The sequence below is a fragment of the Phyllobates terribilis genome, unplaced genomic scaffold (genome assembly GCF_046119375.1).
Source record: "Phyllobates terribilis strain yellow unplaced genomic scaffold, ASM4611937v1 Scaffold_40__1_contigs__length_11209783, whole genome shotgun sequence".
Taxonomy (NCBI): domain Eukaryota; kingdom Metazoa; phylum Chordata; class Amphibia; order Anura; family Dendrobatidae; genus Phyllobates; species Phyllobates terribilis.
Genome location: NW_027362800.1, coordinates 10,370,025 through 10,397,397, shown reverse-complemented (window position 1 = coordinate 10,397,397; position 27,373 = coordinate 10,370,025). Strand labels below are relative to the sequence as shown.

The 27,373-nt window shown below is 45.1% G+C and overlaps 21 non-coding genes across 21 annotated transcripts; all 21 read left to right on the top strand.

The window, feature by feature from the left end:
• Positions 1–179: 179 nt before the first annotated feature.
• On the top strand, positions 180–370 carry LOC141190685 (U2 spliceosomal RNA). The gene has a single exon (XR_012264702.1). It is a non-coding gene; the product is annotated as a U2 spliceosomal RNA (small nuclear RNA).
• A 1,122-nt stretch (positions 371–1,492) lies between these two features.
• On the top strand, positions 1,493–1,683 carry LOC141190684 (U2 spliceosomal RNA). Its single transcript, XR_012264701.1, has one exon. It is a non-coding gene; the product is annotated as a U2 spliceosomal RNA (small nuclear RNA).
• Positions 1,684–2,801: 1,118 nt separating this feature from the next.
• Positions 2,802–2,992, top strand: LOC141184202 (U2 spliceosomal RNA). The gene has a single exon (XR_012258980.1). It is a non-coding gene; the product is annotated as a U2 spliceosomal RNA (small nuclear RNA).
• Positions 2,993–4,114: 1,122 nt separating this feature from the next.
• LOC141190683 (U2 spliceosomal RNA) lies at positions 4,115–4,305 on the top strand. The gene has a single exon (XR_012264700.1). It is a non-coding gene; the product is annotated as a U2 spliceosomal RNA (small nuclear RNA).
• Positions 4,306–5,426: 1,121 nt separating this feature from the next.
• Positions 5,427–5,617, top strand: LOC141190681 (U2 spliceosomal RNA). The gene has a single exon (XR_012264699.1). It is a non-coding gene; the product is annotated as a U2 spliceosomal RNA (small nuclear RNA).
• A 1,125-nt stretch (positions 5,618–6,742) lies between these two features.
• LOC141190680 (U2 spliceosomal RNA) lies at positions 6,743–6,933 on the top strand. Its single transcript, XR_012264698.1, has one exon. It is a non-coding gene; the product is annotated as a U2 spliceosomal RNA (small nuclear RNA).
• Positions 6,934–8,057: 1,124 nt separating this feature from the next.
• Positions 8,058–8,248, top strand: LOC141185194 (U2 spliceosomal RNA). Its single transcript, XR_012259879.1, has one exon. It is a non-coding gene; the product is annotated as a U2 spliceosomal RNA (small nuclear RNA).
• A 1,126-nt stretch (positions 8,249–9,374) lies between these two features.
• Positions 9,375–9,565, top strand: LOC141190678 (U2 spliceosomal RNA). Its single transcript, XR_012264696.1, has one exon. It is a non-coding gene; the product is annotated as a U2 spliceosomal RNA (small nuclear RNA).
• A 1,120-nt stretch (positions 9,566–10,685) lies between these two features.
• On the top strand, positions 10,686–10,876 carry LOC141190677 (U2 spliceosomal RNA). The gene has a single exon (XR_012264695.1). It is a non-coding gene; the product is annotated as a U2 spliceosomal RNA (small nuclear RNA).
• A 1,125-nt stretch (positions 10,877–12,001) lies between these two features.
• Positions 12,002–12,192, top strand: LOC141190676 (U2 spliceosomal RNA). The gene has a single exon (XR_012264694.1). It is a non-coding gene; the product is annotated as a U2 spliceosomal RNA (small nuclear RNA).
• Positions 12,193–13,317: 1,125 nt separating this feature from the next.
• Positions 13,318–13,508, top strand: LOC141190675 (U2 spliceosomal RNA). The gene has a single exon (XR_012264693.1). It is a non-coding gene; the product is annotated as a U2 spliceosomal RNA (small nuclear RNA).
• A 1,126-nt stretch (positions 13,509–14,634) lies between these two features.
• On the top strand, positions 14,635–14,825 carry LOC141190674 (U2 spliceosomal RNA). The gene has a single exon (XR_012264692.1). It is a non-coding gene; the product is annotated as a U2 spliceosomal RNA (small nuclear RNA).
• Positions 14,826–15,939: 1,114 nt separating this feature from the next.
• On the top strand, positions 15,940–16,130 carry LOC141190672 (U2 spliceosomal RNA). The gene has a single exon (XR_012264690.1). It is a non-coding gene; the product is annotated as a U2 spliceosomal RNA (small nuclear RNA).
• Positions 16,131–17,250: 1,120 nt separating this feature from the next.
• Positions 17,251–17,441, top strand: LOC141190671 (U2 spliceosomal RNA). Its single transcript, XR_012264689.1, has one exon. It is a non-coding gene; the product is annotated as a U2 spliceosomal RNA (small nuclear RNA).
• A 1,122-nt stretch (positions 17,442–18,563) lies between these two features.
• On the top strand, positions 18,564–18,754 carry LOC141190670 (U2 spliceosomal RNA). The gene has a single exon (XR_012264688.1). It is a non-coding gene; the product is annotated as a U2 spliceosomal RNA (small nuclear RNA).
• Positions 18,755–19,875: 1,121 nt separating this feature from the next.
• LOC141184875 (U2 spliceosomal RNA) lies at positions 19,876–20,066 on the top strand. Its single transcript, XR_012259589.1, has one exon. It is a non-coding gene; the product is annotated as a U2 spliceosomal RNA (small nuclear RNA).
• A 1,122-nt stretch (positions 20,067–21,188) lies between these two features.
• LOC141190669 (U2 spliceosomal RNA) lies at positions 21,189–21,379 on the top strand. The gene has a single exon (XR_012264687.1). It is a non-coding gene; the product is annotated as a U2 spliceosomal RNA (small nuclear RNA).
• Positions 21,380–22,499: 1,120 nt separating this feature from the next.
• LOC141184874 (U2 spliceosomal RNA) lies at positions 22,500–22,690 on the top strand. The gene has a single exon (XR_012259588.1). It is a non-coding gene; the product is annotated as a U2 spliceosomal RNA (small nuclear RNA).
• A 1,121-nt stretch (positions 22,691–23,811) lies between these two features.
• Positions 23,812–24,002, top strand: LOC141190668 (U2 spliceosomal RNA). Its single transcript, XR_012264686.1, has one exon. It is a non-coding gene; the product is annotated as a U2 spliceosomal RNA (small nuclear RNA).
• A 1,120-nt stretch (positions 24,003–25,122) lies between these two features.
• LOC141190667 (U2 spliceosomal RNA) lies at positions 25,123–25,313 on the top strand. Its single transcript, XR_012264685.1, has one exon. It is a non-coding gene; the product is annotated as a U2 spliceosomal RNA (small nuclear RNA).
• Positions 25,314–26,433: 1,120 nt separating this feature from the next.
• Positions 26,434–26,624, top strand: LOC141190666 (U2 spliceosomal RNA). Its single transcript, XR_012264684.1, has one exon. It is a non-coding gene; the product is annotated as a U2 spliceosomal RNA (small nuclear RNA).
• Positions 26,625–27,373: the final 749 nt, after the last annotated feature.

Below are 27,373 nucleotides of genomic sequence, written 5' to 3'. Positions count from 1 at the left end.
GTGGAGTTATGCAGATCTAAAACGCGTGGATTGCAGCAGCAGCAAGCCGAAAAGTGCAGGCATGTGAGGGATCTAGAGGTTGACAAGATGTCTTCTTAACGGGAGTCCAGGTGGCCATCTCCACAAATGGACTTTTCAGAATCCTTGGGTGGCACCGTAGTCGGAAACCAATTCTGGTTATCGCTTCTCGGCCTTTTGGCTAAGATCAAGTGTAGTATCTGTTCTTATCAGTTTAATATCTGATACGTCCCCTATCTGGGGACCATATATTAAATGGATTTTTAGAACAGGGAGATGGAAAAAGAGCTTGCTCTGTCCACTCCACGCATTGACCTGGTATTGCAGTATCTCCAGGACCGGTGCACCCCTTCTTTAATGCAGTTTCTAAAATCAGAAAGAATTGAATTCAATGCTTTTTGTTCATTTTGCTTGTTTGTCGGATTTTGGAATGGACTCTTTGGCTTTGCTTTTCTTCTCCTCATTGGATTTTTCATGTTAAAAGTTGCAGAAGCCAGATGACAAGCTCATTTTGGTTCAACTTCAGCAACTGTGCATTGCATTGCCATGTAATGTAATGTAATGCAATGCTATCTATCTAGCTCTCCCTCTATACTTCCTTTTGGATAAACAGACATATTAGGCAAGCATTTTGGAGCTTTCACCTAAATAACTACAGGTGGTGAGATAAGCTGCACAATATAATTGACCTTTCAGTATATTGTTGCACACACACCATCTATTTAGCAAATGCCCTTGTTATCAACAGCAGCCTTTTAAACTCACCTGAGCTAACAGGTATGTGAGCTGGTTACTCTGCTGCGCTTAAAATTTCTTTTTTGGTTTGCTACAATGCCTTTTCTGAAACGTTGTCTCCCTCTGCTGGAACACTGACTTCTTTCATTTAATGCCTGCAGACTATAAAAGAGAAACCAACCCAAAAAGTTTGGTTGATTAGTCTGTGGCATTCTTTTAAACTGTTGCTTATGGCGGTCTCTGTGAGCTTCTCAGTGACATTCAGCCATCCAGGTATCCCGCCTGCAGTAGACGGAATGTGGCAATGGAACGCTGGCTGCGCGTGTCATAATAGGCTCTGAGCCTTTATATACCTGCGCACAGCAGCAGCCACCTTCAGTCTGCTGCTGGACAGCCAGCAGCAGCAGCAGCAGGAGAGGTAATTAATCAGCAACCCTCCTGCTAAGGGTAGACAGCTGCTCGTTCCACCCCCCCCCCCCGCCTTAATTGGTTCTCCTCCCTTCCAACGGTGTTGAGGCGGGTGGGAACAGCCGGGGGTTGAGGGTACTGTGCTAAAAGAGGTGGAGTTATGCAGATCTAAAACGCGTGGATTGCAGCAGCAGCAAGCCGAAAAGTGCAGGCATGTGAGGGATCTAGAGGTTGACAGCATGTCTTCTTAACGGGAGTCCAGGTGGCCATCTCCACAAATGGACTTTTCAGAATCCTTGGGTGGCACCGTAGTCGGAAACCAATTCTGGTTATCGCTTCTCGGCCTTTTGGCTAAGATCAAGTGTAGTATCTGTTCTTATCAGTTTAATATCTGATACGTCCCCTATCTGGGGACCATATATTAAATGGATTTTTAGAACAGGGAGATGGAAAAAGAGCTTGCTCTGTCCACTCCACGCATTGACCTGGTATTGCAGTATCTCCAGGACCGGTGCACCCCTTCTTTAATGCAGTTTCTAAAATCAGAAAGAATTGAATTCAATGCTTTTTGTTCATTTTGCTTGTTTGTCGGATTTTGGGATGGACTCTTTGGCTTTGCTTTTCTTCTCCTCATTGGATTTTTCATGTTAAAAGTTGCAGAAGCCAGATGACAAGCTCATTTTGGTTCAACTTCAGCAACTGTGCATTGCATTGCCATGTAATGTAATGTAATGCAATGCTATCTATCTAGCTCTCCCTCTATACTTCCTTTTGGATAAACAGACATATTAGGCAAGCATTTTGGAGCTTTCACCTAAATAACTACAGGTGGTGAGATAAGCTGCACAATATAATTGACCTTTCAGTATATTGTTGCACACACACCATCTATTTAGCAAATGCCCTTGTTATCAACAGCAGCCTTTTAAACTCACCTGAGCTAACAGGTATGTGAGCTGGTTACTCTGCTGCGCTTAAAATTTCTTTTTTGGTTTGCTACAATGCCTTTTCTGAAACGTTGTCTCCCTCTGCTGGAACACTGACTTCTTTCATTTAATGCCTGCAGACTATAAAAGAGAAACCAACCCAAAAAGTTTGGTTGATTAGTCTGTGGCATTCTTTTAAACTGTTGCTTATGGCGGTCTCTGTGAGCTTCTCAGTGACATTCAGCCATCCAGGTATCCCGCCTGCAGTAGACGGAATGTGGCAATGGAACGCTGGCTGCGCGTGTCATAATAGGCTCTGAGCCTTTATATACCTGCGCACAGCAGCAGCCACCTTCAGTCTGCTGCTGGACAGCCAGCAGCAGCAGCAGGAGAGGTAATTAATCAGCAACCCTCCTGCTAAGGGTAGACAGCTGCTCGTTCCACCCCCCCCCCCGCCTTAATTGGTTCTCCTCCCTTCCAACGGTGTTGAGGCGGGTGGGAACAGCCGGGGGTTGAGGGTACTGTGCTAAAAGAGGTGGAGTTATGCAGATCTAAAACGCGTGGATTGCAGCAGCAGCAAGCCGAAAAGTGCAGGCATGTGAGGGATCTAGAGGTTGACAGCATGTCTTCTTAACGGGAGTCCAGGTGGCCATCTCCACAAATGGACTTTTCAGAATCCTTGGGTGGCACCGTAGTCGGAAACCAATTCTGGTTATCGCTTCTCGGCCTTTTGGCTAAGATCAAGTGTAGTATCTGTTCTTATCAGTTTAATATCTGATACGTCCCCTATCTGGGGACCATATATTAAATGGATTTTTAGAACAGGGAGATGGAAAAAGAGCTTGCTCTGTCCGCTCCACGCATTGACCTGGTATTGCAGTATCTCCAGGACCGGTGCACCCCTTCTTTAATGCAGTTTCTAAAATCAGAAAGAATTGAATTCAATGCTTTTTGTTCATTTTGCTTGTTTGTCGGATTTTGGGATGGACTCTTTGGCTTTGCTTTTCTTCTCCTCATTGGATTTTTCATGTTAAAAGTTGCAGAAGCCAGATGACAAGCTCATTTTGGTTCAACTTCAGCAACTGTGCATTGCATTGCCATGTAATGTAATGTAATGCAATGCTATCTATCTAGCTCTCCCTCTATACTTCCTTTTGGATAAACAGACATATTAGGCAAGCATTTTGGAGCTTTCACCTAAATAACTACAGGTGGTGAGATAAGCTGCACAATATAATTGACCTTTCAGTATATTGTTGCACACACACCATCTATTTAGCAAATGCCCTTGTTATCAACAGCAGCCTTTTAAACTCACCTGAGCTAACAGGTATGTGAGCTGGTTACTCTGCTGCGCTTAAAATTTCTTTTTTGGTTTGCTACAATGCCTTTTCTGAAACGTTGTCTCCCTCTGCTGGAACACTGACTTCTTTCATTTAATGCCTGCAGACTATAAAAGAGAAACCAACCCAAAAAGTTTGGTTGATTAGTCTGTGGCATTCTTTTAAACTGTTGCTTATGGCGGTCTCTGTGAGCTTCTCAGTGACATTCAGCCATCCAGGTATCCCGCCTGCAGTAGACGGAATGTGGCAATGGAACGCTGGCTGCGCGTGTCATAATAGGCTCTGAGCCTTTATATACCTGCGCACAGCAGCAGCCACCTTCAGTCTGCTGCTGGACAGCCAGCAGCAGCAGCAGCAGGAGAGGTAATTAATCAGCAACCCTCCTGCTAAGGGTAGACAGCTGCTCGTTCCACCCCCCCCCCCCACCTTAATTGGTTCTCCTTCCTTCCAACGGTGTTGAGGCGGGTGGGAACAGCCAGGGGTTGAGGGTACTGTGCTAAAAGAGGTGGAGTTATGCAGATCTAAAACGCGTGGATTGCAGCAGCAGCAAGCCGAAAAGTGCAGGCATGTGAGGGATCTAGAGGTTGACAGCATGTCTTCTTAACGGGAGTCCAGGTGGCCATCTCCACAAATGGACTTTTCAGAATCCTTGGGTGGCACCGTAGTCGGAAACCAATTCTGGTTATCGCTTCTCGGCCTTTTGGCTAAGATCAAGTGTAGTATCTGTTCTTATCAGTTTAATATCTGATACGTCCCCTATCTGGGGACCATATATTAAATGGATTTTTAGAACAGGGAGATGGAAAAAGAGCTTGCTCTGTCCACTCCACGCATTGACCTGGTATTGCAGTATCTCCAGGACCGGTGCACCCCTTCTTTAATGCAGTTTCTAAAATCAGAAAGAATTGAATTCAATGCTTTTTGTTCATTTTGCTTGTTTGTCGGATTTTGGGATGGACTCTTTGGCTTTGCTTTTCTTCTCCTCATTGGATTTTTCATGTTAAAAGTTGCAGAAGCCAGATGACAAGCTCATTTTGGTTCAACTTCAGCAACTGTGCATTGCATTGCCATGTAATGTAATGTAATGCAATGCTATCTATCTAGCTCTCCCTCTATACTTCCTTTTGGATAAACAGACATATTAGGCAAGCATTTTGGAGCTTTCACCTAAATAACTACAGGTGGTGAGATAAGCTGCACAATATAATTGACCTTTCAGTATATTGTTGCACACACACCATCTATTTAGCAAATGCCCTTGTTATCAACAGCAGCCTTTTAAACTCACCTGAGCTAACAGGTATGTGAGCTGGTTACTCTGCTGCGCTTAAAATTTCTTTTTTGGTTTGCTACAATGCCTTTTCTGAAACGTTGTCTCCCTCTGCTGGAACACTGACTTCTTTCATTTAATGCCTGCAGACTATAAAAGAGAAACCAACCCAAAAAGTTTGGTTGATTAGTCTGTGGCATTCTTTTAAACTGTTGCTTATGGCGGTCTCTGTGAGCTTCTCAGTGACATTCAGCCATCCAGGTATCCCGCCTGCAGTAGACGGAATGTGGCAATGGAACGCTGGCTCCGCGTGTCATAATAGGCTCTGAGCCTTTATATACCTGCGCACAGCAGCAGCCACCTTCAGTCTGCTGCTGGACAGCCAGCAGCAGCAGCAGCAGGAGAGGTAATTAATCAGCAACCCTCCTGCTAAGGGTAGACAGCTGCTCGTTCCACCCCCCCCCCCGCCTTAATTGGTTCTCCTCCCTTCCAACGGTGTTGAGGCGGGTGGGAACAGCCGGGGGTTGAGGGTACTGTGCTAAAAGAGGTGGAGTTATGCAGATCTAAAACGCGTGGATTGCAGCAGCAGCAAGCCGAAAAGTGCAGGCATGTGAGGGATCTAGAGGTTGACAGCATGTCTTCTTAACGGGAGTCCAGGTGGCCATCTCCACAAATGGACTTTTCAGAATCCTTGGGTGGCACCGTAGTCGGAAACCAATTCTGGTTATCGCTTCTCGGCCTTTTGGCTAAGATCAAGTGTAGTATCTGTTCTTATCAGTTTAATATCTGATACGTCCCCTATCTGGGGACCATATATTAAATGGATTTTTAGAACAGGGAGATGGAAAAAGAGCTTGCTCTGTCCACTCCACGCATTGACCTGGTATTGCAGTATCTCCAGGACCGGTGCACCCCTTCTTTAATGCAGTTTCTAAAATCAGAAAGAATTGAATTCAATGCTTTTTGTTCATTTTGCTTGTTTGTCGGATTTTGGGATGGACTCTTTGGCTTTGCTTTTCTTCTCCTCATTGGATTTTTCATGTTAAAAGTTGCAGAAGCCAGATGACAAGCTCATTTTGGTTCAACTTCAGCAACTGTGCATTGCATTGCCATGTAATGTAATGTAATGCAATGCTATCTATCTAGCTCTCCCTCTATACTTCCTTTTGGATAAACAGACATATTAGGCAAGCATTTTGGAGCTTTCACCTAAATAACTACAGGTGGTGAGATAAGCTGCACAATATAATTGACCTTTCAGTATATTGTTGCACACACACCATCTATTTAGCAAATGCCCTTGTTATCAACAGCAGCCTTTTAAACTCACCTGAGCTAACAGGTATGTGAGCTGGTTACTCTGCTGCGCTTAAAATTTCTTTTTTGGTTTGCTACAATGCCTTTTCTGAAACGTTGTCTCCCTCTGCTGGAACACTGACTTCTTTCATTTAATGCCTGCAGACTATAAAAGAGAAACCAACCCAAAAAGTTTGGTTGATTAGTCTGTGGCATTCTTTTAAACTGTTGCTTATGGCGGTCTCTGTGAGCTTCTCAGTGACATTCAGCCATCCAGGTATCCCGCCTGCAGTAGACGGAATGTGGCAATGGAACGCTGGCTGCGCGTGTCATAATAGGCTCTGAGCCTTTATATACCTGCGCACAGCAGCAGCCACCTTCAGTCTGCTGCTGGACAGCCAGCAGCAGCAGCAGCAGGAGAGGTAATTAATCAGCAACCCTCCTGCTAAGGGTAGACAGCTGCTCGTTCCACCCCCTCCCCCCCCCGCCTTAATTGGTTCTCCTCCCTTCCAACGGTGTTGAGGCGGGTGGGAACAGCCGGGGGTTGAGGGTACTGTGCTAAAAGAGGTGGAGTTATGCAGATCTAAAACGCGTGGATTGCAGCAGCAGCAAGCCGAAAAGTGCAGGCATGTGAGGGATCTAGAGGTTGACAGCATGTCTTCTTAACGGGAGTCCAGGTGGCCATCTCCACAAATGGACTTTTCAGAATCCTTGGGTGGCACCGTAGTCGGAAACCAATTCTGGTTATCGCTTCTCGGCCTTTTGGCTAAGATCAAGTGTAGTATCTGTTCTTATCAGTTTAATATCTGATACGTCCCCTATCTGGGGACCATATATTAAATGGATTTTTAGAACAGGGAGATGGAAAAAGAGCTTGCTCTGTCCACTCCACGCATTGACCTGGTATTGCAGTATCTCCAGGACCGGTGCACCCCTTCTTTAATGCAGTTTCTAAAATCAGAAAGAATTGAATTCAATGCTTTTTGTTCATTTTGCTTGTTTGTCGGATTTTGGGATGGACTCTTTGGCTTTGCTTTTCTTCTCCTCATTGGATTTTTCATGTTAAAAGTTGCAGAAGCCAGATGACAAGCTCATTTTGGTTCAACTTCAGCAACTGTGCATTGCATTGCCATGTAATGTAATGTAATGCAATGCTATCTATCTAGCTCTCCCTCTATACTTCCTTTTGGATAAACAGACATATTAGGCAAGCATTTTGGAGCTTTCACCTAAATAACTACAGGTGGTGAGATAAGCTGCACAATATAATTGACCTTTCAGTATATTGTTGCACACACACCATCTATTTAGCAAATGCCCTTGTTATCAACAGCAGCCTTTTAAACTCACCTGAGCTAACAGGTATGTGAGCTGGTTACTCTGCTGCGCTTAAAATTTCTTTTTTGGTTTGCTACAATGCCTTTTCTGAAACGTTGTCTCCCTCTGCTGGAACACTGACTTCTTTCATTTAATGCCTGCAGACTATAAAAGAGAAACCAACCCAAAAAGTTTGGTTGATTAGTCTGTGGCATTCTTTTAAACTGTTGCTTATGGCGGTCTCTGTGAGCTTCTCAGTGACATTCAGCCATCCAGGTATCCCGCCTGCAGTAGACGGAATGTGGCAATGGAACGCTGGCTGCGCGTGTCATAATAGGCTCTGAGCCTTTATATACCTGCGCACAGCAGCAGCCACCTTCAGTCTGCTGCTGGACAGCCAGCAGCAGCAGCAGCAGGAGAGGTAATTAATCAGCAACCCTCCTGCTAAGGGTAGACAGCTGCTCGTTCCACCCCCCCCCTCCCCGCCTTAATTGGTTCTCCTCCCTTCCAACGGTGTTGAGGCGGGTGGGAACAGCCGGGGGTTGAGGGTACTGTGCTAAAAGAGGTGGAGTTATGCAGATCTAAAACGCGTGGATTGCAGCAGCAGCAAGCCGAAAAGTGCAGGCATGTGAGGGATCTAGAGGTTGACAGCATGTCTTCTTAACGGGAGTCCAGGTGGCCATCTCCACAAATGGACTTTTCAGAATCCTTGGGTGGCACCGTAGTCGGAAACCAATTCTGGTTATCGCTTCTCGGCCTTTTGGCTAAGATCAAGTGTAGTATCTGTTCTTATCAGTTTAATATCTGATACGTCCCCTATCTGGGGACCATATATTAAATGGATTTTTAGAACAGGGAGATGGAAAAAGAGCTTGCTCTGTCCACTCCACGCATTGAGCTGGTATTGCAGTATCTCCAGGACCGGTGCACCCCTTCTTTAATGCAGTTTCTAAAATCAGAAAGAATTGAATTCAATGCTTTTTGTTCATTTTGCTTGTTTGTCGGATTTTGGGATGGACTCTTTGGCTTTGCTTTTCTTCTCCTCATTGGATTTTTCATGTTAAAAGTTGCAGAAGCCAGATGACAAGCTCATTTTGGTTCAACTTCAGCAACTGTGCATTGCATTGCCATGTAATGTAATGTAATGCAATGCTATCTATCTAGCTCTCCCTCTATACTTCCTTTTGGATAAACAGACATATTAGGCAAGCATTTTGGAGCTTTCACCTAAATAACTACAGGTGGTGAGATAAGCTGCACAATATAATTGACCTTTCAGTATATTGTTGCACACACACCATCTATTTAGCAAATGCCCTTGTTATCAACAGCAGCCTTTTAAACTCACCTGAGCTAACAGGTATGTGAGCTGGTTACTCTGCTGCGCTTAAAATTTCTTTTTTGGTTTGCTACAATGCCTTTTCTGAAACGTTGTCTCCCTCTGCTGGAACACTGACTTCTTTCATTTAATGCCTGCAGACTATAAAAGAGAAACCAACCCAAAAAGTTTGGTTGATTAGTCTGTGGCATTCTTTTAAACTGTTGCTTATGGCGGTCTCTGTGAGCTTCTCAGTGACATTCAGCCATCCAGGTATCCCGCCTGCAGTAGACGGAATGTGGCAATGGAACGCTGGCTGCGCGTGTCATAATAGGCTCTGAGCCTTTATATACCTGCGCACAGCAGCAGCCACCTTCAGTCTGCTGCTGGACAGCCAGCAGCAGCAGCAGCAGGAGAGGTAATTAATCAGCAACCCTCCTGCTAAGGGTAGACAGCTGCTCGTTCCACCCCCTCCCCCCCCCCGCCTTAATTGGTTCTCCTCCCTTCCAACGGTGTTGAGGCGGGTGGGAACAGCCGGGGGTTGAGGGTACTGTGCTAAAAGAGGTGGAGTTATGCAGATCTAAAACGCGTGGATTGCAGCAGCAGCAAGCCGAAAAGTGCAGGCATGTGAGGGATCTAGAGGTTGACAGCATGTCTTCTTAACGGGAGTCCAGGTGGCCATCTCCACAAATGGACTTTTCAGAATCCTTGGGTGGCACCGTAGTCGGAAACCAATTCTGGTTATCGCTTCTCGGCCTTTTGGCTAAGATCAAGTGTAGTATCTGTTCTTATCAGTTTAATATCTGATACGTCCCCTATCTGGGGACCATATATTAAATGGATTTTTAGAACAGGGAGATGGAAAAAGAGCTTGCTCTGTCCACTCCACGCATTGACCTGGTATTGCAGTATCTCCAGGACCGGTGCACCCCTTCTTTAATGCAGTTTCTAAAATCAGAAAGAATTGAATTCAATGCTTTTTGTTCATTTTGCTTGTTTGTCGGATTTTGGGATGGACTCTTTGGCTTTGCTTTTCTTCTCCTCATTGGATTTTTCATGTTAAAAGTTGCAGAAGCCAGATGACAAGCTCATTTTGGTTCAACTTCAGCAACTGTGCATTGCATTGCCATGTAATGTAATGTAATGCAATGCTATCTATCTAGCTCTCCCTCTATACTTCCTTTTGGATAAACAGACATATTAGGCAAGCATTTTGGAGCTTTCACCTAAATAACTACAGGTGGTGAGATAAGCTGCACAATATAATTGACCTTTCAGTATATTGTTGCACACACACCATCTATTTAGCAAATGCCCTTGTTATCAACAGCAGCCTTTTAAACTCACCTGAGCTAACAGGTATGTGAGCTGGTTACTCTGCTGCGCTTAAAATTTCTTTTTTGGTTTGCTACAATGCCTTTTCTGAAACGTTGTCTCCCTCTGCTGGAACACTGACTTCTTTCATTTAATGCCTGCAGACTATAAAAGAGAAACCAACCCAAAAAGTTTGGTTGATTAGTCTGTGGCATTCTTTTAAACTGTTGCTTATGGCGGTCTCTGTGAGCTTCTCAGTGACATTCAGCCATCCAGGTATCCCGCCTGCAGTAGACGGAATGTGGCAATGGAACGCTGGCTGCGCGTGTCATAATAGGCTCTGAGCCTTTATATACCTGCGCACAGCAGCAGCCACCTTCAGTCTGCTGCTGGACAGCCAGCAGCAGCAGCAGCAGGAGAGGTAATTAATCAGCAACCCTCCTGCTAAGGGTAGACAGCTGCTCGTTCCACCCCCCCCCCGCCTTAATTGGTTCTCCTCCCTTCCAACGGTGTTGAGGCGGGTGGGAACAGCCGGGGGTTGAGGGTACTGTGCTAAAAGAGGTGGAGTTATGCAGATCTAAAACGCGTGGATTGCAGCAGCAGCAAGCCGAAAAGTGCAGGCATGTGAGGGATCTAGAGGTTGACAGCATGTCTTCTTAACGGGAGTCCAGGTGGCCATCTCCACAAATGGACTTTTCAGAATCCTTGGGTGGCACCGTAGTCGGAAACCAATTCTGGTTATCGCTTCTCGGCCTTTTGGCTAAGATCAAGTGTAGTATCTGTTCTTATCAGTTTAATATCTGATACGTCCCCTATCTGGGGACCATATATTAAATGGATTTTTAGAACAGGGAGATGGAAAAAGAGCTTGCTCTGTCCACTCCACGCATTGACCTGGTATTGCAGTATCTCCAGGACCGGTGCACCCCTTCTTTAATGCAGTTTCTAAAATCAGAAAGAATTGAATTCAATGCTTTTTGTTCATTTTGCTTGTTTGTCGGATTTTGGGATGGACTCTTTGGCTTTGCTTTTCTTCTCCTCATTGGATTTTTCATGTTAAAAGTTGCAGAAGCCAGATGACAAGCTCATTTTGGTTCAACTTCAGCAACTGTGCAATGCATTGCCATGTAATGTAATGTAATGCAATGCTATCTATCTAGCTCTCCCTCTATACTTCCTTTTGGATAAACAGACATATTAGGCAAGCATTTTGGAGCTTTCACCTAAATAACTACAGGTGGTGAGATAAGCTGCACAATATAATTGACCTTTCAGTATATTGTTGCACACACACCATCTATTTAGCAAATGCCCTTGTTATCAACAGCAGCCTTTTAAACTCACCTGAGCTAACAGGTATGTGAGCTGGTTACTCTGCTGCGCTTAAAATTTCTTTTTTGGTTTGCTACAATGCCTTTTCTGAAACGTTGTCTCCCTCTGCTGGAACACTGACTTCTTTCATTTAATGCCTGCAGACTATAAAAGAGAAACCAACCCAAAAAGTTTGGTTGATTAGTCTGTGGCATTCTTTTAAACTGTTGCTTATGGCGGTCTCTGTGAGCTTCTCAGTGACATTCAGCCATCCAGGTATCCCGCCTGCAGTAGACGGAATGTGGCAATGGAACGCTGGCTGCGCGTGTCATAATAGGCTCTGAGCCTTTATATACCTGCGCACAGCAGCAGCCACCTTCAGTCTGCTGCTGGACAGCCAGCAGCAGCAGCAGCAGGAGAGGTAATTAATCAGCAACCCTCCTGCTAAGGGTAGACAGCTGCTCGTTCCACCCCCTCCCCCCCCCGCCTTAATTGGTTCTCCTCCCTTCCAACGGTGTTGAGGCGGGTGGGAACAGCCGGGGGTTGAGGGTACTGTGCTAAAAGAGGTGGAGTTATGCAGATCTAAAACGCGTGGATTGCAGCAGCAGCAAGCCGAAAAGTGCAGGCATGTGAGGGATCTAGAGGTTGACAGCATGTCTTCTTAACGGGAGTCCAGGTGGCCATCTCCACAAATGGACTTTTCAGAATCCTTGGGTGGCACCGTAGTCGGAAACCAATTCTGGTTATCGCTTCTCGGCCTTTTGGCTAAGATCAAGTGTAGTATCTGTTCTTATCAGTTTAATATCTGATACGTCCCCTATCTGGGGACCATATATTAAATGGATTTTTAGAACAGGGAGATGGAAAAAGAGCTTGCTCTGTCCACTCCACGCATTGACCTGGTATTGCAGTATCTCCAGGACCGGTGCACCCCTTCTTTAATGCAGTTTCTAAAATCAGAAAGAATTGAATTCAATGCTTTTTGTTCATTTTGCTTGTTTGTCGGATTTTGGGATGGACTCTTTGGCTTTGCTTTTCTTCTCCTCATTGGATTTTTCATGTTAAAAGTTGCAGAAGCCAGATGACAAGCTCATTTTGGTTCAACTTCAGCAACTGTGCATTGCATTGCCATGTAATGTAATGTAATGCAATGCTATCTATCTAGCTCTCCCTCTATACTTCCTTTTGGATAAACAGACATATTAGGCAAGCATTTTGGAGCTTTCACCTAAATAACTACAGGTGGTGAGATAAGCTGCACAATATAATTGACCTTTCAGTATATTGTTGCACACACACCATCTATTTAGCAAATGCCCTTGTTATCAACAGCAGCCTTTTAAACTCACCTGAGCTAACAGGTATGTGAGCTGGTTACTCTGCTGCGCTTAAAATTTCTTTTTTGGTTTGCTACAATGCCTTTTCTGAAACGTTGTCTCCCTCTGCTGGAACACTGACTTCTTTCATTTAATGCCTGCAGACTATAAAAGAGAAACCAACCCAAAAAGTTTGGTTGATTAGTCTGTGGCATTCTTTTAAACTGTTGCTTATGGCGGTCTCTGTGAGCTTCTCAGTGACATTCAGCCATCCAGGTATCCCGCCTGCAGTAGACGGAATGTGGCAATGGAACGCTGGCTGCGCGTGTCATAATAGGCTCTGAGCCTTTATATACCTGCGCACAGCAGCAGCCACCTTCAGTCTGCTGCTGGACAGCCAGCAGCAGCAGCAGCAGGAGAGGTAATTAATCAGCAACCCTCCTGCTAAGGGTAGACAGCTGCTCGTTCCACCCCCTCCCCCCCCCGCCTTAATTGGTTCTCCTCCCTTCCAACGGTGTTGAGGCGGGTGGGAACAGCCGGGGGTTGAGGGTACTGTGCTAAAAGAGGTGGAGTTATGCAGATCTAAAACGCGTGGATTGCAGCAGCAGCAAGCCGAAAAGTGCAGGCATGTGAGGGATCTAGAGGTTGACAGCATGTCTTCTTAACGGGAGTCCAGGTGGCCATCTCCACAAATGGACTTTTCAGAATCCTTGGGTGGCACCGTAGTCGGAAACCAATTCTGGTTATCGCTTCTCGGCCTTTTGGCTAAGATCAAGTGTAGTATCTGTTCTTATCAGTTTAATATCTGATACGTCCCCTATCTGGGGACCATATATTAAATGGATTTTTAGAACAGGGAGATGGAAAAAGAGCTTGCTCTGTCCACTCCACGCATTGACCTGGTATTGCAGTATCTCCAGGACCGGTGCACCCCTTCTTTAATGCAGTTTCTAAAATCAGAAAGAATTGAATTCAATGCTTTTTGTTCATTTTGCTTGTTTGTCGGATTTTGGGATGGACTCTTTGGCTTTGCTTTTCTTCTCCTCATTGGATTTTTCATGTTAAAAGTTGCAGAAGCCAGATGACAAGCTCATTTTGGTTCAACTTCAGCAACTGTGCATTGCATTGCCATGTAATGTAATGTAATGCAATGCTATCTATCTAGCTCTCCCTCTATACTTCCTTTTGGATAAACAGACATATTAGGCAAGCATTTTGGAGCTTTCACCTAAATAACTACAGGTGGTGAGATAAGCTGCACAATATAATTGACCTTTCAGTATATTGTTGCACACACACCATCTATTTAGCAAATGCCCTTGTTATCAACAGCAGCCTTTTAAACTCACCTGAGCTAACAGGTATGTGAGCTGGTTACTCTGCTGCGCTTAAAATTTCTTTTTTGGTTTGCTACAATGCCTTTTCTGAAACGTTGTCTCCCTCTGCTGGAACACTGACTTCTTTCATTTAATGCCTGCAGACTATAAAAGAGAAACCAACCCAAAAAGTTTGGTTGATTAGTCTGTGGCATTCTTTTAAACTGTTGCTTATGGCGGTCTCTGTGAGCTTCTCAGTGACATTCAGCCATCCAGGTATCCCGCCTGCAGTAGACGGAATGTGGCAATGGAACGCTGGCTGCGCGTGTCATAATAGGCTCTGAGCATTTATATACCTGCGCACAGCAGCAGCCACCTTCAGTCTGCTGCTGGACAGCCAGCAGCAGCAGCAGCAGGAGAGGTAATTAATCAGCAACCCTCCTGCTAAGGGTAGACAGCTGCTCGTTCCACCCCCTCCCCCCCCCCGCCTTAATTGGTTCTCCTCCCTTCCAACGGTGTTGAGGCGGGTGGGAACAGCCGGGGGTTGAGGGTACTGTGCTAAAAGAGGTGGAGTTATGCAGATCTAAAACGCGTGGATTGCAGCAGCAGCAAGCCGAAAAGTGCAGGCATGTGAGGGATCTAGAGGTTGACAGCATGTCTTCTTAACGGGAGTCCAGGTGGCCATCTCCACAAATGGACTTTTCAGAATCCTTGGGTGGCACCGTAGTCGGAAACCAATTCTGGTTATCGCTTCTCGGCCTTTTGGCTAAGATCAAGTGTAGTATCTGTTCTTATCAGTTTAATATCTGATACGTCCCCTATCTGGGGACCATATATTAAATGGATTTTTAGAACAGGGAGATGGAAAAAGAGCTTGCTCTGTCCACTCCACGCATTGACCTGGTATTGCAGTATCTCCAGGACCGGTGCACCCCTTCTTTAATGCAGTTTCTAAAATCAGAAAGAATTGAATTCAATGCTTTTTGTTCATTTTGCTTGTTTGTCGGATTTTGGGATGGACTCTTTGGCTTTGCTTTTCTTCTCCTCATTGGATTTTTCATGTTAAAAGTTGCAGAAGCCAGATGACAAGCTCATTTTGGTTCAACTTCAGCAACTGTGCATTGCATTGCCATGTAATGTAATGTAATGCAATGCTATCTATCTAGCTCTCCCTCTATACTTCCTTTTGGATAAACAGACATATTAGGCAAGCATTTTGGAGCTTTCACCTAAATAACTACAGGTGGTGAGATAAGCTGCACAATATAATTGACCTTTCAGTATATTGTTGCACACACACCATCTATTTAGCAAATGCCCTTGTTATCAACAGCAGCCTTTTAAACTCACCTGAGCTAACAGGTATGTGAGCTGGTTACTCTGCTGCGCTTAAAATTTCTTTTTTGGTTTGCTACAATGCCTTTTCTGAAACGTTGTCTCCCTCTGCTGGAACACTGACTTCTTTCATTTAATGCCTGCAGACTATAAAAGAGAAACCAACCCAAAAAGTTTGGTTGATTAGTCTGTGGCATTCTTTTAAACTGTTGCTTATGGCGGTCTCTGTGAGCTTCTCAGTGACATTCAGCCATCCAGGTATCCCGCCTGCAGTAGACGGAATGTGGCAATGGAACGCTGGCTGCGCGTGTCATAATAGGCTCTGAGCCTTTATATACCTGCGCACAGCAGCAGCCACCTTCAGTCTGCTGCTGGACAGCCAGCAGCAGCAGGAGAGGTAATTAATCAGCAACCCTCCTGCTAAGGGTAGACAGCTGCTCGTTCCACCCCCCCCCCCGCCTTAATTGGTTCTCCTCCCTTCCAACGGTGTTGAGGCGGGTGGGAACAGCCGGGGGTTGAGGGTACTGTGCTAAAAGAGGTGGAGTTATGCAGATCTAAAACGCGTGGATTGCAGCAGCAGCAAGCCGAAAAGTGCAGGCATGTGAGGGATCTAGAGGTTGACAGCATGTCTTCTTAACGGAGTCCAGGTGGCCATCTCCACAAATGGACTTTTCAGAATCCTTGGGTGGCACCGTAGTCGGAAACCAATTCTGGTTATCGCTTCTCGGCCTTTTGGCTAAGATCAAGTGTAGTATCTGTTCTTATCAGTTTAATATCTGATACGTCCCCTATCTGGGGACCATATATTAAATGGATTTTTAGAACAGGGAGATGGAAAAAGAGCTTGCTCTGTCCACTCCACGCATTGACCTGGTATTGCAGTATCTCCAGGACCGGTGCACCCCTTCTTTAATGCAGTTTCTAAAATCAGAAAGAATTGAATTCAATGCTTTTTGTTCATTTTGCTTGTTTGTCGGATTTTGGGATGGACTCTTTGGCTTTGCTTTTCTTCTCCTCATTGGATTTTTCATGTTAAAAGTTGCAGAAGCCAGATGACAAGCTCATTTTGGTTCAACTTCAGCAACTGTGCATTGCATTGCCATGTAATGTAATGTAATGCAATGCTATCTATCTAGCTCTCCCTCTATACTTCCTTTTGGATAAACAGACATATTAGGCAAGCATTTTGGAGCTTTCACCTAAATAACTACAGGTGGTGAGATAAGCTGCACAATATAATTGACCTTTCAGTATATTGTTGCACACACACCATCTATTTAGCAAATGCCCTTGTTATCAACAGCAGCCTTTTAAACTCACCTGAGCTAACAGGTATGTGAGCTGGTTACTCTGCTGCGCTTAAAATTTCTTTTTTGGTTTGCTACAATGCCTTTTCTGAAACGTTGTCTCCCTCTGCTGGAACACTGACTTCTTTCATTTAATGCCTGCAGACTATAAAAGAGAAACCAACCCAAAAAGTTTGGTTGATTAGTCTGTGGCATTCTTTTAAACTGTTGCTTATGGCGGTCTCTGTGAGCTTCTCAGTGACATTCAGCCATCCAGGTATCCCGCCTGCAGTAGACGGAATGTGGCAATGGAACGCTGGCTGCGCGTGTCATAATAGGCTCTGAGCCTTTATATACCTGCGCACAGCAGCAGCCACCTTCAGTCTGCTGCTGGACAGCCAGCAGCAGCAGCAGCAGGAGAGGTAATTAATCAGCAACCCTCCTGCTAAGGGTAGACAGCTGCTCGTTCCACCCCCCCCCCGCCTTAATTGGTTCTCCTCCCTTCCAACGGTGTTGAGGCGGGTGGGAACAGCCGGGGGTTGAGGGTACTGTGCTAAAAGAGGTGGAGTTATGCAGATCTAAAACGCGTGGATTGCAGCAGCAGCAAGCCGAAAAGTGCAGGCATGTGAGGGATCTAGAGGTTGACAGCATGTCTTCTTAACGGGAGTCCAGGTGGCCATCTCCACAAATGGACTTTTCAGAATCCTTGGGTGGCACCGTAGTCGGAAACCAATTCTGGTTATCGCTTCTCGGCCTTTTGGCTAAGATCAAGTGTAGTATCTGTTCTTATCAGTTTAATATCTGATACGTCCCCTATCTGGGGACCATATATTAAATGGATTTTTAGAACAGGGAGATGGAAAAAGAGCTTGCTCTGTCCACTCCACGCATTGACCTGGTATTGCAGTATCTCCAGGACCGGTGCACCCCTTCTTTAATGCAGTTTCTAAAATCAGAAAGAATTGAATTCAATGCTTTTTGTTCATTTTGCTTGTTTGTCGGATTTTGGGATGGACTCTTTGGCTTTGCTTTTCTTCTCCTCATTGGATTTTTCATGTTAAAAGTTGCAGAAGCCAGATGACAAGCTCATTTTGGTTCAACTTCAGCAACTGTGCATTGCATTGCCATGTAATGTAATGTAATGCAATGCTATCTATCTAGCTCTCCCTCTATACTTCCTTTTGGATAAACAGACATATTAGGCAAGCATTTTGGAGCTTTCACCTAAATAACTACAGGTGGTGAGATAAGCTGCACAATATAATTGACCTTTCAGTATATTGTTGCACACACACCATCTATTTAGCAAATGCCCTTGTTATCAACAGCAGCCTTTTAAACTCACCTGAGCTAACAGGTATGTGAGCTGGTTACTCTGCTGCGCTTAAAATTTCTTTTTTGGTTTGCTACAATGCCTTTTCTGAAACGTTGTCTCCCTCTGCTGGAACACTGACTTCTTTCATTTAATGCCTGCAGACTATAAAAGAGAAACCAACCCAAAAAGTTTGGTTGATTAGTCTGTGGCATTCTTTTAAACTGTTGCTTATGGCGGTCTCTGTGAGCTTCTCAGTGACATTCAGCCATCCAGGTATCCCGCCTGCAGTAGACGGAATGTGGCAATGGAACGCTGGCTGCGCGTGTCATAATAGGCTCTGAGCCTTTATATACCTGCGCACAGCAGCAGCCACCTTCAGTCTGCTGCTGGACAGCCAGCAGCAGCAGCAGCAGGAGAGGTAATTAATCAGCAACCCTCCTGCTAAGGGTAGACAGCTGCTCGTTCCACCCCCCCCCCCCGCCTTAATTGGTTCTCCTCCCTTCCAACGGTGTTGTTGCGGGTGGGAACAGCCGGGGGTTGAGGGTACTGTGCTAAAAGAGGTGGAGTTATGCAGATCTAAAACGCGTGGATTGCAGCAGCAGCAAGCCGAAAAGTGCAGGCATGTGAGGGATCTAGAGGTTGACAGCATGTCTTCTTAACGGGAGTCCAGGTGGCCATCTCCACAAATGGACTTTTCAGAATCCTTGGGTGGCACCGTAGTCGGAAACCAATTCTGGTTATCGCTTCTCGGCCTTTTGGCTAAGATCAAGTGTAGTATCTGTTCTTATCAGTTTAATATCTGATACGTCCCCTATCTGGGGACCATATATTAAATGGATTTTTAGAACAGGGAGATGGAAAAAGAGCTTGCTCTGTCCACTCCACGCATTGACCTGGTATTGCAGTATCTCCAGGACCGGTGCACCCCTTCTTTAATGCAGTTTCTAAAATCAGAAAGAATTGAATTCAATGCTTTTTGTTCATTTTGCTTGTTTGTCGGATTTTGGGATGGACTCTTTGGCTTTGCTTTTCTTCTCCTCATTGGATTTTTCATGTTAAAAGTTGCAGAAGCCAGATGACAAGCTCATTTTGGTTCAACTTCAGCAACTGTGCATTGCATTGCCATGTAATGTAATGTAATGCAATGCTATCTATCTAGCTCTCCCTCTATACTTCCTTTTGGATAAACAGACATATTAGGCAAGCATTTTGGAGCTTTCACCTAAATAACTACAGGTGGTGAGATAAGCTGCACAATATAATTGACCTTTCAGTATATTGTTGCACACACACCATCTATTTAGCAAATGCCCTTGTTATCAACAGCAGCCTTTTAAACTCACCTGAGCTAACAGGTATGTGAGCTGGTTACTCTGCTGCGCTTAAAATTTCTTTTTTGGTTTGCTACAATGCCTTTTCTGAAACGTTGTCTCCCTCTGCTGGAACACTGACTTCTTTCATTTAATGCCTGCAGACTATAAAAGAGAAACCAACCCAAAAAGTTTGGTTGATTAGTCTGTGGCATTCTTTTAAACTGTTGCTTATGGCGGTCTCTGTGAGCTTCTCAGTGACATTCAGCCATCCAGGTATCCCGCCTGCAGTAGACGGAATGTGGCAATGGAACGCTGGCTGCGCGTGTCATAATAGGCTCTGAGCCTTTATATACCTGCGCACAGCAGCAGCCACCTTCAGTCTGCTGCTGGACAGCCAGCAGCAGCAGCAGCAGGAGAGGTAATTAATCAGCAACCCTCCTGCTAAGGGTAGACAGCTGCTCGTTCCACCCCCCCCCCCGCCTTAATTGGTTCTCCTCCCTTCCAACGGTGTTGAGGCGGGTGGGAACAGCCGGGGGTTGAGGGTACTGTGCTAAAAGAGGTGGAGTTATGCAGATCTAAAACGCGTGGATTGCAGCAGCAGCAAGCCGAAAAGTGCAGGCATGTGAGGGATCTAGAGGTTGACAGCATGTCTTCTTAACGGGAGTCCAGGTGGCCATCTCCACAAATGGACTTTTCAGAATCCTTGGGTGGCACCGTAGTCGGAAACCAATTCTGGTTATCGCTTCTCGGCCTTTTGGCTAAGATCACGTGTAGTATCTGTTCTTATCAGTTTAATATCTGATACGTCCCCTATCTGGGGACCATATATTAAATGGATTTTTAGAACAGGGAGATGGAAAAAGAGCTTGCTCTGTCCACTCCACGCATTGACCTGGTATTGCAGTATCTCCAGGACCGGTGCACCCCTTCTTTAATGCAGTTTCTAAAATCAGAAAGAATTGAATTCAATGCTTTTTGTTCATTTTGCTTGTTTGTCGGATTTTGGGATGGACTCTTCGGCTTTGCTTTTCTTCTCCTCATTGGATTTTTCATGTTAAAAGTTGCAGAAGCCAGATGACAAGCTCATTTTGGTTCAACTTCAGCAACTGTGCATTGCATTGCCATGTAATGTAATGTAATGCAATGCTATCTATCTAGCTCTCCCTCTATACTTCCTTTTGGATAAACAGACATATTAGGCAAGCATTTTGGAGCTTTCACCTAAATAACTACAGGTGGTGAGATAAGCTGCACAATATAATTGACCTTTCAGTATATTGTTGCACACACACCATCTATTCAGCAAATGCCCTTGTTATCAACAGCAGCCTTTTAAACTCACCTGAGCTAACAGGTATGTGAGCTGGTTACTCTGCTGCGCTTAAAATTTCTTTTTTGGTTTGCTACAATGCCTTTTCTGAAACGTTGTCTCCCTCTGCTGGAACACTGACTTCTTTCATTTAATGCCTGCAGACTATAAAAGAGAAACCAACCCAAAAAGTTTGGTTGATTAGTCTGTGGCATTCTTTTAAACTGTTGCTTATGGCGGTCTCTGTGAGCTTCTCAGTGACATTCAGCCATCCAGGTATCCCGCCTGCAGTAGACTGAATGTGGCAATGGAACGCTGGCTGCGCGTGTCATAATAGGCTCTGAGCCTTTATATACCTGCGCACAGCAGCAGCCACCTTCAGTCTGCTGCTGGACAGCCAGCAGCAGCAGCAGCAGGAGAGGTAATTAATCAGCAACCCTCCTGCTAAGGGTAGACAGCTGCTCGTTCCACCACCCCCCCCCGCCTTAATTGGTTCTCCTCCCTTCCAACGGTGTTGAGGCGGGTGGGAACAGCCGGGGGTTGAGGGTACTGTGCTAAAAGAGGTGGAGTTATGCAGATCTAAAACGCGTGGATTGCAGCAGCAGCAAGCCGAAAAGTGCAGGCATGTGAGGGATCTAGAGGTTGACAGCATGTCTTCTTAACGGGAGTCCAGGTGGCCATCTCCACAAATGGACTTTTCAGAATCCTTGGGTGGCACCGTAGTCGGAAACCAATTCTGGTTATCGCTTCTCGGCCTTTTGGCTAAGATCAAGTGTAGTATCTGTTCTTATCAGTTTAATATCTGATACGTCCCCTATCTGGGGACCATATATTAAATGGATTTTTAGAACAGGGAGATGGAAAAAGAGCTTGCTCTGTCCACTCCACGCATTGACCTGGTATTGCAGTATCTCCAGGACCGGTGCACCCCTTCTTTAATGCAGTTTCTAAAATCAGAAAGAATTGAATTCAATGCTTTTTGTTCATTTTGCTTGTTTGTCGGATTTTGGGATGGACTCTTTGGCTTTGCTTTTCTTCTCCTCATTGGATTTTTCATGTTAAAAGTTGCAGAAGCCAGATGACAAGCTCATTTTGGTTCAACTTCAGCAACTGTGCATTGCATTGCCATGTAATGTAATGTAATGCAATGCTATCTATCTAGCTCTCCCTCTATACTTCCTTTTGGATAAACAGACATATTAGGCAAGCATTTTGGAGCTTTCACCTAAATAACTACAGGTGGTGAGATAAGCTGCACAATATAATTGACCTTTCAGTATATTGTTGCACACACACCATCTATTTAGCAAATGCCCTTGTTATCAACAGCAGCCTTTTAAACTCACCTGAGCTAACAGGTATGTGAGCTGGTTACTCTGCTGCGCTTAAAATTTCTTTTTTGGTTTGCTACAATGCCTTTTCTGAAACGTTGTCTCCCTCTGCTGGAACACTGACTTCTTTCATTTAATGCCTGCAGACTATAAAAGAGAAACCAACCCAAAAAGTTTGGTTGATTAGTCTGTGGCATTCTTTTAAACTGTTGCTTATGGCGGTCTCTGTGAGCTTCTCAGTGACATTCAGCCATCCAGGTATCCCGCCTGCAGTAGACGGAATGTGGCAATGGAACGCTGGCTGCGCGTGTCATAATAGGCTCTGAGCCTTTATATACCTGCGCACAGCAGCAGCCACCTTCAGTCTGCTGCTGGACAGCCAGCAGCAGCAGCAGCAGGAGAGGTAATTAATCAGCAACCCTCCTGCTAAGGGTAGACAGCTGCTCGTTCCACCCCCCCCCCGCCTTAATTGGTTCTCCTCCCTTCCAACGGTGTTGAGGCGGGTGGGAACAGCCGGGGGTTGAGGGTACTGTGCTAAAAGAGGTGGAGTTATGCAGATCTAAAACGCGTGGATTGCAGCAGCAGCAAGCCGAAAAGTGCAGGCATGTGAGGGATCTAGAGGTTGACAGCATGTCTTCTTAACGGGAGTCCAGGTGGCCATCTCCACAAATGGACTTTTCAGAATCCTTGGGTGGCACCGTAGTCGGAAACCAATTCTGGTTATCGCTTCTCGGCCTTTTGGCTAAGATCACGTGTAGTATCTGTTCTTATCAGTTTAATATCTGATACGTCCCCTATCTGGGGACCATATATTAAATGGATTTTTAGAACAGGGAGATGGAAAAAGAGCTTGCTCTGTCCACTCCACGCATTGACCTGGTATTGCAGTATCTCCAGGACCGGTGCACCCCTTCTTTAATGCAGTTTCTAAAATCAGAAAGAATTGAATTCAATGCTTTTTGTTCATTTTGCTTGTTTGTCGGATTTTGGGATGGACTCTTCGGCTTTGCTTTTCTTCTCCTCATTGGATTTTTCATGTTAAAAGTTGCAGAAGCCAGATGACAAGCTCATTTTGGTTCAACTTCAGCAACTGTGCATTGCATTGCCATGTAATGTAATGTAATGCAATGCTATCTATCTAGCTCTCCCTCTATACTTCCTTTTGGATAAACAGACATATTAGGCAAGCATTTTGGAGCTTTCACCTAAATAACTACAGGTGGTGAGATAAGCTGCACAATATAATTGACCTTTCAGTATATTGTTGCACACACACCATCTATTCAGCAAATGCCCTTGTTATCAACAGCAGCCTTTTAAACTCACCTGAGCTAACAGGTATGTGAGCTGGTTACTCTGCTGCGCTTAAAATTTCTTTTTTGGTTTGCTACAATGCCTTTTCTGAAACGTTGTCTCCCTCTGCTGGAACACTGACTTCTTTCATTTAATGCCTGCAGACTATAAAAGAGAAACCAACCCAAAAAGTTTGGTTGATTAGTCTGTGGCATTCTTTTAAACTGTTGCTTATGGCGGTCTCTGTGAGCTTCTCAGTGACATTCAGCCATCCAGGTATCCCGCCTGCAGTAGACGGAATGTGGCAATGGAACGCTGGCTGCGCGTGTCATAATAGGCTCTGAGCCTTTATATACCTGAGCACAGCAGCAGCCACCTTCAGTCTGCTGCTGGACAGCCAGCAGCAGCAGCAGCAGGAGAGGTAATTAATCAGCAACCCTCCTGCTAAGGGTAGACAGCTGCTCGTTCCACCCCCCCCCCCCGCCTTAATTGTTCTCCTCCCTTCCAACGGTGTTGAGGCGGGTGGGAACAGCCGGGGGTTGAGGGTACTGTGCTAAAAGAGGTGGAGTTATGCAGATCTAAAACGCGTGGATTGCAGCAGCAGCAAGCCGAAAAGTGCAGGCATGTGAGGGATCTAGAGGTTGACAGCATGTCTTCTTAACGGGAGTCCAGGTGGCCATCTCCACAAATGGACTTTTCAGAATCCTTGGGTGGCACCGTATTCGGAAACCAATTCTGGTTATCGCTTCTCGGCCTTTTGGCTAAGATCAAGTGTAGTATCTGTTCTTATCAGTTTAATATCTGATACGTCCCCTATCTGGGGACCATATATTAAATGGATTTTTAGAACAGGGAGATGGAAAAAGAGCTTGCTCTGTCCACTCCACGCATTGACCTGGTATTGCAGTATCTCCAGGACCGGTGCACCCCTTCTTTAATGCAGTTTCTAAAATCAGAAAGAATTGAATTCAATGCTTTTTGTTCATTTTGCTTGTTTGTCGGATTTTGGGATGGACTCTTTGGCTTTGCTTTTCTTCTCCTCATTGGATTTTTCATGTTAAAAGTTGCAGAAGCCAGATGACAAGCTCATTTTGGTTCAACTTCAGCAACTGTGCATTGCATTGCCATGTAATGTAATGTAATGCAATGCTATCTATCTAGCTCTCCCTCTATACTTCCTTTTGGATAAACAGACATATTAGGCAAGCATTTTGGAGCTTTCACCTAAATAACTACAGGTGGTGAGATAAGCTGCACAATATAATTGACCTTTCAGTATATTGTTGCACACACACCATCTATTTAGCAAATGCCCTTGTTATCAACAGCAGCCTTTTAAACTCACCTGAGCTAACAGGTATGTGAGCTGGTTACTCTGCTGCGCTTAAAATTTCTTTTTTGGTTTGCTACAATGCCTTTTCTGAAACGTTGTCTCCCTCTGCTGGAACACTGACTTCTTTCATTTAATGCCTGCAGACTATAAAAGAGAAACCAACCCAAAAAGTTTGGTTGATTAGTCTGTGGCATTCTTTTAAACTGTTGCTTATGGCGGTCTCTGTGAGCTTCTCAGTGACATTCAGCCATCCAGGTATCCCGCCTGCAGTAGACGGAATGTGGCAATGGAACGCTGGCTGCGCGTGTCATAATAGGCTCTGAGCCTTTATATACCTGCGCACAGCAGCAGCCACCTTCAGTCTGCTGCTGGACAGCCAGCAGCAGCAGCAGCAGGAGAGGTAATTAATCAGCAACCCTCCTGCTAAGGGTAGACAGCTGCTCGTTCCACCCCCCCCCCGCCTTAATTGGTTCTCCTCCCTTCCAACGGTGTTGAGGCGGGTGGGAACAGCCGGGGGTTGAGGGTACTGTGCTAAAAGAGGTGGAGTTATGCAGATCTAAAACGCGTGGATTGCAGCAGCAGCAAGCCGAAAAGTGCAGGCATGTGAGGGATCTAGAGGTTGACAGCATGTCTTCTTAACGGGAGTCCAGGTGGCCATCTCCACAAATGGACTTTTCAGAATCCTTGGGTGGCACCGTAGTCGGAAACCAATTCTGGTTATCGCTTCTCGGCCTTTTGGCTAAGATCAAGTGTAGTATCTGTTCTTATCAGTTTAATATCTGATACGTCCCCTATCTGGGGACCATATATTAAATGGATTTTTAGAACAGGGAGATGGAAAAAGAGCTTGCTCTGTCCACTCCACGCATTGACCTGGTATTGCAGTATCTCCAGGACCGGTGCACCCCTTCTTTAATGCAGTTTCTAAAATCAGAAAGAATTGAATTCAATGCTTTTTGTTCATTTTGCTTGTTTGTCGGATTTTGGGATGGACTCTTTGGCTTTGCTTTTCTTCTCCTCATTGGATTTTTCATGTTAAAAGTTGCAGAAGCCAGATGACAAGCTCATTTTGGTTCAACTTCAGCAACTGTGCATTGCATTGCCATGTAATGTAATGTAATGCAATGCTATCTATCTAGCTCTCCCTCTATACTTCCTTTTGGATAAACAGACATATTAGGCAAGCATTTTGGAGCTTTCACCTAAATAACTACAGGTGGTGAGATAAGCTGCACAATATAATTGACCTTTCAGTATATTGTTGCACACACACCATCTATTTAGCAAATGCCCTTGTTATCAACAGCAGCCTTTTAAACTCACCTGAGCTAACAGGTATGTGAGCTGGTTACTCTGCTGCGCTTAAAATTTCTTTTTTGGTTTGCTACAATGCCTTTTCTGAAACGTTGTCTCCCTCTGCTGGAACACTGACTTCTTTCATTTAATGCCTGCAGACTATAAAAGAGAAACCAACCCAAAAAGTTTGGTTGATTTGTCTGTGGCATTCTTTTAAACTGTTGCTTATGGCGGTCTCTGTGAGCTTCTCAGTGACATTCAGCCATCCAGGTATCCCGCCTGCAGTAGACGGAATGTGGCAATGGAACGCTGGCTGCGCATGTCATAATAGGCTCTGAGCCTTTATATACCTGCGCACAGCAGCAGCCACCTTCAGTCTGCTGCTGGACAGCCAGCAGCAGCAGCAGCAGGAGAGGTAATTAATCAGCAACCCTCCTGCTAAGGGTAGACAGCTGCTCGTTCCACCCCCCCCCCGCCTTAATTGGTTCTCCTCCCTTCCAACGGTGTTGAGGCGGGTGGTAACAGCCGGGGGTTGAGGGTACTGTGCTAAAAGAGGTGGAGTTATGCAGATCTAAAACGCGTGGATTGCAGCAGCAGCAAGCCGAAAAGTGCAGGCATGTGAGGGATCTAGAGGTTGACAGCATGTCTTCTTAACGGGAGTCCAGGTGGCCATCTCCACAAATGGACTTTTCAGAATCCTTGGGTGGCACCGTAGTCGGAAACCAATTCTGGTTATCGCTTCTCGGCCTTTTGGCTAAGATCAAGTGTAGTATCTGTTCTTATCAGTTTAATATCTGATACGTCCCCTATCTGGGGACCATATATTAAATGGATTTTTAGAACAGGGAGATGGAAAAAGAGCTTGCTCTGTCCACTCCACGCATTGACCTGGTATTGCAGTATCTCCAGGACCGGTGCACCCCTTCTTTAATGCAGTTTCTAAAATCAGAAAGAATTGAATTCAATGCTTTTTGTTCATTTTGCTTGTTTGTCGGATTTTGGGATGGACTCTTTGGCTTTGCTTTTCTTCTCCTCATTGGATTTTTCATGTTAAAAGTTGCAGAAGCCAGATGACAAGCTCATTTTGGTTCAACTTCAGCAACTGTGCATTGCATTGCCATGTAATGTAATGTAATGCAATGCTATCTATCTAGCTCTCCCTCTATACTTCCTTTTGGATAAACAGACATATTAGGCAAGCATTTTGGAGCTTTCACCTAAATAACTACAGGTGGTGAGATAAGCTGCACAATATAATTGACCTTTCAGTATATTGTTGCACACACACCATCTATTTAGCAAATGCCCTTGTTATCAACAGCAGCCTTTTAAACTCACCTGAGCTAACAGGTATGTGAGCTGGTTACTCTGCTGCGCTTAAAATTTCTTTTTTGGTTTGCTACAATGCCTTTTCTGAAACGTTGTCTCCCTCTGCTGGAACACTGACTTCTTTCATTTAATGCCTGCAGACTATAAAAGAGAAACCAACCCAAAAAGTTTGGTTGATTAGTCTGTGGCATTCTTTTAAACTGTTGCTTATGGCGGTCTCTGTGAGCTTCTCAGTGACATTCAGCCATCCAGGTATCCCGCCTGCAGTAGACGGAATGTGGCAATGGAACGCTGGCTGCGCGTGTCATAATAGGCTCTGAGCCTTTATATACCTGCGCACAGCAG